This window comes from Aegilops tauschii, chromosome 2 (assembly GCF_002575655.3).
Source record: "Aegilops tauschii subsp. strangulata cultivar AL8/78 chromosome 2, Aet v6.0, whole genome shotgun sequence".
Classification (NCBI taxonomy): Eukaryota; Viridiplantae; Streptophyta; class Magnoliopsida; order Poales; family Poaceae; genus Aegilops; species Aegilops tauschii.
In genome coordinates, this window is record NC_053036.3 from 645094991 (window position 1) to 645103988 (window position 8998).

Consider the following 8998-nt stretch of genomic DNA (forward strand, 5'->3'; position numbering starts at 1 on the left):
GTGGAGGACACGGTAGATCACATTCTGCAGCAATGTGTTCTCTCGAGGCAAGTGTGGTTTAGTTGCATTGCTAGGATGGGGTTGACGATGGAGATTTGCCCAACCAATGACTCAAGGTTGGTGCAATGGTGGTCGGATGCCAGAAAGCGAATTCATAAGCAATCTCGGAAAGGTTTTGACACTTTCGTAATGCTTATCTGCTGGGCGTTATGGAAGTAGAGGAACACGAGGGTGTTTGGATCGGGCCAGATCAAGAACGAGCATGACATGGTGGATATGATCTTCGACGATATGAGGACTTGGGCCACGGTAGGAGCGTTTGGAGATCAACGTATGTCAGAGTAGTAGAGTAGCGTGTGAGTGGAGTGGAGGCTCGGTAAGGTCGGTTGTGGCCTAACCGGCAAATTTGTAATCTCTTGTACATATTTTCTCCCTTCTATAAAGCTAAGGTACGCCTTTGGCGTACCCTCAAAATAAAATAAAACAAAAGCGGGTTTTATGTTAAAAATAATAATAAGAAGAACGACACACTTCGTGGCGTGCACAAGTCAGTTTTTTTGCAACCAACATGAGAGCTGCCTTTTCATTTAGAAGACCCTACGCACACACACAAAAAAATATCTAAAATGCGTACCAATGACTCCTGAATATGTGGTACTCTTGCTCGAAAGGCCATGGCCCTTTGCGAGATACTATGGAAGGTGAGGTGTGCCACCTTTGACGTCAGTCATTCTCATACCGTTGAAGATGTGTGTGTGTGTGTGTGTGTGTGTGAGAGAGAGAGAGAGAGAGAGAGAGAGAGAGAGAGGGAGCGAGGGAGAGAGAGAGGGAGGGAGAGAGGAGAGAGGAGGGAGAGAGGGAGAGACTCATGCTGGTATGGGGAACTGGTCTTCTACCTAGGAAAGAGGTGCATATGAATCGCACTAGTGAAGGGGCAATCCTTGCAAAGATGAGAGGCAGTCTTGGGGGCTCTTAAGCATAGTTGGCAGGACCGGGTCGTGCAGCTATCCCTGCAGTTCCAGCCAGCCAGTCGTAAGGCTTATATTGTCGAGGACGATAGTCAAATTTGTGATTAATTCCAGCAAATAATTTATGACTAGAACAGTAATCAACATGCATAGCTCTAGCATACTAGCTGAACAAAACATCAACATCGCACATGCAACAACAACCATAATTAGAGACATGATCCGACCATGACAAACATATTGTTCATTTGTAGCCGTGGCTGTTGCAGAAGCGATGTTTCTGGTGAAGATGTTGGTGAAGACAGGTAGAAGCGGGCGATGTTGCAGACATTGGTATGCAACGTCGCCTGACTTGGATGGGAGACGACCCCCCCCCCCCAAACCTAATTCGTCCTCTCATGTTGCAGGATCACAAATTCGAGAGATTCCGGAGACCTTCTGTCCCACTCGCCGGCATTCAGGATGGATTATACTACGATGGCGGCGCAATAGGGATGGAGAATACTATGGTGGAAGTGCAAGTAGCGAGAGGAGGCAAAACCCTAACTCGTTTCGGTGTGCCTGTGGTCGTGGTCGGTAAGTTCTATATATAGGAGATCCACACGGTATCAGGTCGCAACCACCAAGTGACTTTGTTTCCAAGTCGTAAACTTACCTGACAAGAAAACAATCAACTTATCCGCCAAGAAACCAAATTAACCAAACCACGAAAGAAAGTTGTGCTCCTGCAAGGCCATGTAACGGTGTCCCAGATTGGGGGTCACTCATCACGTCGTCACCCGACCAATGGGCCGGGCCGAGGACCCTGCCGGTGCGAAATACCGCCTGATCCCTCGATAGGGGTCCAAGCGCAGCTGAAAGTCTTAGATCGAAGATCACACGAAGGTTTTACCCAGGTTCGGGCCTCCGGAGAGTGATACCCTACATCATGTTTGTTTTGGTTATTAATGGTGGAGGAATACCTCGTGTGAGGGGTTACAATGGTGTATGATATTGCTACTTAGAGTTTCTATCTAGGAATAGATGCTCATGGAGGTCCGTGGCCTTCCCTTATATAGATGGTGGAGTTCTAGGGTTTAGGAGAGGTTTGCGAGATACTATTAACATGACATGCGGTGGGTCCCATAGAGGGGAAAATGAGTCAAAGCACCTAAAAAAGGAAGGCATACTGACAGCGAAAGTCAAATGCACCTTCTCCTCACTATGGTTGACATGGCAAAGCGGTGTGTCCAATGTGCAAGGAAACAACGAAAGTTGACGACAAAAGAACGGCAATTGGCGCAGATGGCATGGAGTGGCATGAACCTAAATTTTTTTCGTGGGCGTTAGTCATAGACCAAAATATGCAAGTTTGAGTGGCAGAATTCAAATATGCAACTTTGGTAGTGGCACATACCGACCTTTTCCAATTTTTAAACGTGTGTTTTTTTGAACGGTACAAACATTTAAAAAAATTCCCGAACAAACATTGTACAACGCATGAACATTTTTCAAATGCCCAATTAATAGTTTTATAGTTTAAGTAAAAGAGTTATTCATTTCAAAAATATAAATAAACGTAAGAACATAATTTAGAGGATTTCTGAAATATATACAAACACAAACAGAAAACAAAAATATAGAAATTCGTACATACTAGATGGACGTCTGCCTCGCAATAAGTGAGACATAGATGCTCCACGGGGGATGTATCTGGTGCACCGGGGCAATCGGTCCTACCAGTGCACCGGTCCCCTGTTGCACATTCAAAAATGTTTGAAAAAATCTGAGAAAAAAATTAGTGCATGCACCCCCTGCAGGGGCGTTGGTCCCGCCTGTCATCTGCCCAGCTCCCCAGGTGGGCTCTGTTGTGCCTCCAGACCCGCCCGCCCGCCTGCCGCCTGCGACTCTGCTCGATGGACCGCTGATGCCTTCCGACGCGTCTGCTTTCACTATGTTCATGCCACCCATAGATGACTCTGCTGCCCCCCTACCTTCACTTTTTCTGCTGGCGAATCGTCACATGCAAATGGTAACCGCCCAACCTCTCCTACGCTCAATCCATCAAATCTTGTACCCTCTGCTACCAATGCACTGACCTCTGTCGACATGGATGCAACTCTTCCTCTCCAGGACCTGGACACCCATGAGTGCACCATTCACAAGGAGCGCCGCAAGTCGGCTCGTGACCGCTCCTACTCCAAGGAAAAGCTGCGCCGTAGCGCGCGGCTTGCTGGCAAGGAGGCCAAGTACTCCCCCATGCTCGCCAAGGCCGTCAAGGCCAAGGCCGGTCGCCTCTCTGCTGCGGACGTGGGCACTGCCATTGATCGTGCCATCGAGGATGCCCGCCTTGACGTTGCCGATGCCCCTCCTGCGTCTGTTGAAGACCTGGCTGCCATTGCGCTGCTCTGTGGCGCCGCCGCCAACCATCTTTGACGCCATCCTTGGATCCGAGGCTTCTGCCTCGGGTGATGATGATGCTCCCTGATCTACATTCCATGCATTCACGGCCCGTCTGAGCGCTTCCGGCTGCTCCCGTCCGTCTCCGTTCAACTGCATGTTCTGATGTGTCGATGTACTTTTGGTTGCTGTACCCGCTGTCGTTAGTCTCAATACTGCCTTTGTACCCCTCGGTAACTTTTGCGTCTGTAGACCAGTTGTACCCCGGCTCAGCCCCCTGGTGTTTGAACTCTTTTAGTGAGTAATGCCGCATTCTCCATTTGTTCCTGGAATGTACGTGGTTTAGGCGATGATGCCAAATGCTCTGACGTCTTCTCTGAATTGGTTGCGATCAAACCTCACATTGCCCTCTTGCAAGAATCAAAACTAGATAGTTTCTCCGACCCCAAACTAAGATCCTTTTTGCCACGACAACTCGACCAAGTTTTTTCATTACTGGCCGTGGGCACTGCGGGTGACACTATCTCTGCTGTCAACACAACCTCTTTCCAAGTTGTCTCTTTCACACACCTCACCTTCTCCTCCACCCTGATTTTGCAATCAACAGCATGCGTCCGCAACATTGTCATCACTAATATCTACGCCCTGTCGTCACGTGCGCTCAAACAAGCTTTCTTAAATGAGCTCCTATCTCACAACCAGACGATTCCCCTTGGCTTATTGCTGGAGACTTCAACCTCATTCGCTTCCCCTCTGACAAAAACAATCTTGCCTTCCGTCAGGCTGAGGCCAATGCTTTCAACCAAACCTTAGACGACCTAGCCCTCATAGACTTGCCGCTTCTCGATCGTCAGTTCACCTGGTCGAACAATAGAGATACGCCCACCTTAGAACGGATCGATCGCGCTTTCTTTAACTTAGCTTGGGCTGACGCCTTCCCTAACACATCATTATCTCCACTCACGCGTTTTACGTCCGATCACGTCCCCCTTCTCATACACGTCACCACCCGATTCCTTGGTCCAATTACTTTAAATTCGAGGCTGGTTGGGCCAACTTCCGGCCTTGTGGAGACATTATCAGGAGAATCTGGGCCTCACCTCAGCCCACATCGCCACTCAACTCTGCCGCTGCTCTTGCCTCCACGCTCAAAAAATCTCGGACCGATCTCAAAAAATGGGCACGTTCATGCATCCCCGCTCCCCTTCGCGAATCTCGTTGCAAAGCTGCAATCGCTGCATTAGACCTCGCTGAAGAATCTAGGGCTCTGTCCCATCCAGAAATTCTCACTCGCAAAATTATTGTCTCGCTCCTCAAATGCACAATCCAAGAGAAAATGGCTTACTGGAGATGGCGTGCTAAAGTGTCACGTGCCATCCACGGCGGGGAGAACACAAAATTCTTCCACATGTCTGCCTCCCAACGCCTTAGGAAAAATAAAATCTTTACCCTCACACGTGATGGTACTGATTTCACCGCTCACTATCACAAAGCGGAGATCCTAAGGGATTTCTTCATCTCCCTTATTGGTACTCCAGCCCCTACGACATGGGCATTTGATCTAAATGCTATATATCCACAGCCTGTGCCCGGCCTCCATGTCCTCGATGAGCCATTCACCGAAGAAGAAATCAAACTTGCTTTCTTCAAAATGAATCCCCAAGCCAGCCCTAGGCCGGACGGATTCGGACCCTCCGTTTATAGAGCTTACTGGCCTATAGTCAAACACGTAGTCCTGCCTTTCTTCTCCTAATTTCACCAAGGTGTAGCGGACACAGAACGCTTAAACCGTGCTCACATCGTCCTCCTTCCTAAGAAGGACACGCCAACCTCACCCGACGCTTTCAGGCCAATCTCTCTGCAGAACTGCCCAATCAAAGCTGTTGCTAAAGTCCTCACATCTCGTCTCAAACCGCTCATTCCTATGTTAGTCCATGGCAATCAGACTGGGTTCATCTCAGGCAGGAGCATCGCCGAGAACTACGTTTTTGCAGCCGATCTCATTAGCTCTTGCCACTCTCGCAAAAGACCAACCATGGTTTTTAAGCTCGATTTCCGAAAAGCTTTCGACTTCGTGGCTTGGCCTGTTGGGCAACGCGGTAATTTCAAAAAAATTCCTACGCACATGCAAGATCATGGTGATGCATAGCAACGAGAGGGAAGAGTGTACTTCACGTACCCTCATAGACCGTAAGAGGAAGCGTTATGACAACGCGGTTGATGTAGTCGTACGTCTTCACGATCCCACTGATCCTAGTACCGAAAGTACGGCACCTCCGCGATCTGCACACGTTCGGCTCGGTGACGTCCCGCAAACTCTCGATCCAGCTGAGTGTCGAGGGAGATCTTCGTTAGCACGACGACGTGATGACGGTGATGATGAAGCTACCGGCGCAGGGCTTTGCCTAAGCACTGCAACGATATGACCGAGGTGGATTATAGTGGAGGGGGGCACCGCACACGGCTAAGAGATCAATGATCAACTTGTGTGTTCTAGGGTGCCCCCTGCCCCCATATAAAAAGGAGAAAGGGGGAGGCCGGCCGGCCCTAGGGCATGCCAAGGAGGGGAGGAGTCTTCCTCCTAGTAGGAGTAGGACTCCCCCTTTCCTAGTCCAACTAGGAGGGGGGGAGGGGGAAGGAAGGAGAGGGAGAGAGGGAGAGAAAGAGGGGGCGCCGCCCCACTCCTTGTCCAATTCGGACTCCTGAAGGGGGGGGGGGCGGCCAGCCCTAAGGCCCCTCCTCTCTCTCTCATAAGGCCCATGTTGGTCCATTAGTTCCCCCGGGGGTTCCGATAACCCTCCGACACTCCGATAATTATCCGGTGACCCCCGGAACTCATCCGGTGTCCGAATATAGTAATCCAATATATCAATATTTATGTCTTGACCATTTCGAGACTCCTCGTCATGTCCATGATCACATCCGGGACTCCGAACTATCTTCGGTACATCAAAACAGATAAACTCATAATACCGATCGCCACGAAACGTTAAGCATGCGGACCCTACGGGTTCGAGAACTATGTAGACATGACCGAGACTCATCTCCAGTCAATAACCAATAGCGGAACCTGGATGCTCATATTGGTTCCTACATATTCTACAAAGATCTTTATCGGTCAAACCGCATAACAACATACGTTGTTCCCTTTGTCATCGGTATGTTACTTGCCCGAGATTCGATCGTCGGTATCTCAATACCTAGTTCAATCTCGTTACTGGCAAGTCTCTTTACTCGTTCCGTAATGCATCATCCCGCAACTAACTCATTAGTCACAATGCTTGCAAGGCTTATAGTGATGTGCATTACGGAGAGGGCCCAAAGATACCTCTCAGATACACGGAGTGACAAATCCTAATCTCGATCTATGCAAACTCAACAAACACCATCGGAGACACCTGTAGAGCATCTTTATAATCACCTAGTTACGTTGTGACGTTTGATAGCACACAAGGTGTTCCTCCGGTATTCGGGAGTTGCATAATCTCATAGTCTGAGGAACATGTATAAGTCATGAAGAAAGCAGTAGCAACATACTAAACGATCAAGTGCTAAGCTAACGGAATGTGTCAAGTCAATCACATCATTCTCTAATGGTGTGATCCCGTTAATCAAATGACAACACATGTCTATGGCTAGGAAACTTAACCATGTTTGATTAATGAGCTAGTCAAGTAGAGGCATACTAGTGACACTCTGTTTGTCTATGTATTCACACATGTACTAAGTTTCCGGTTAATACAATTCTAGCATGAATAATAAACATTTATCATGAAATAAGTAATAAATAATAACTTTATTATTGCCTCTAGGGCATATTTCCTTCAGTCTCCCACTTGCACTAGAGTCAATAATCTAGTTCACATCGCCATGTGATTTAACACCAATAGTTCACATCACCATGTGATTAACACCCATAGTTCACATCGTCATGTGACCAACACCCAAAGGGTTTACTAGAGTCAATAATCTAGTTCACATCGCTATGTGATTAACACCCAAAGAGTACTTAAGGTGTGATCATGTTTTGCTTGTGAGAGAAGTTTAGTCAACGGGTCTGCCACATTCAGAGGCGCCCCAAGGGGGGAATCCTACTCCTACTAGGAGTAGGTTCCCCCTTTCCTAGTCCAACTAGGAGGGGAAGGAAAGAGGAGGAGGGGAGTAGGAAAGAGGGGGCCGGCCCCCAAAGCCCTAAACAAATTCGGTTTGGGCCTCACAAGGCGATCTGAATTTGGCAGACCTGTTGACTAAACTTCTCTCACAAGCAAAACATGATCACACCTTAGTACTCTTTGGGTGTTAATCACATGAAGATGTGAACTAGATTACTGACTCTAGTAAACCCTTTGAATGTTGGTCACATGGCGATGTGAACTATGGGTGTTAATCACATGGTGATGTGAACTATTGATGTTAAATCACATGGCGATGTGAACTGGATTATTGACCCTAGTGCAAGTGGGAGACTGAAGGAAATATGCCCTAGAGGCAATAATAAAGTTATTATTTATTTCCTTATTTTATGATAAATATTTATTATTCATGCTAGAATTGTATTAACCGGAAACTTAGTACATGTGTGAATACATAGACAAACAGAGTGTCCCTAGTATGCCTCTACTTGACTAGCTCGTTAATCAAAGATGGTTAAGTTTCCTAGCCATAGACATGTGTTGTCATTTGATGAACGGGATCACATCATTAGAGAATGATGTGATGGACAAGACCCATCCGTTAGCTTAGCACTATGATCGTTTAGTTTATTGCTATTGCTTTCTTCATGACTTATACATGTTCCTACGACTATGAGATTATGCAACTCTCGAATACCGGAGGAACACTTAGTGTGCTATCAAACGTCAGAACGTAACTGGGTGATTATAAAGATGCTCTACAGGTGTCTCCGATGGTGTTTGTTGAGTTGGCATAGATCAAGATTAGGATTTGTCACTCCGATTGTCGGAGAGGTATCTCTGGGCCCTTTTGGTAATGCACATCACTATAAGCCTTGCAAGCAATGTGACTAATGAGTTAGTTGCGGGATGATGCATTATGGAATGAGTAAAGAGGCTTGCCGGTAACGAGATTGAACTAGGTATTGAGATACCGACGATCGAATCTCGGGCAAGTAACATACCGATGACAAAGGGAACAAAGTATGTTGTTATGCATTTTGACCGATAAAGATCTTCGTAGAATATGTAGGAACCAATATGAGCATCCAGGTTCCGCTATTGGTTATTGACCGGAGATGAGTCTCGGTCATGTCTACATAGTTCTCGAACCCGTAGGGTCCGCATGCTTAACGTTTGGTGACGATCTGTATTATGAGTTTATGTGATTTGATGTACAGAAGGTTGTTCGGAGTCCTGGATGAGATCACGGACATGACGAGGAGTCTCATAATGGTCGAGACGTAAAGATCGATATATTGGAAGGCTATATTCGGACATCGGAAAGGTTCCGAGTGATTCGGGTATTTTTCGGAGTACCGGGGAGTTATGGGAATTCGCCGGGGGGGGGGGGGGGGTCAATGGGCCTTAGTGGAAATAGAGGGCAGCAAGGAAGTGTGGCGTGCGCCCCCCTAGGCCCAAACCGAATTGGTTTAGGGCTTTCGGGGCGGGCCCCTTCTTTTCTTCTCCCCTCCTCCT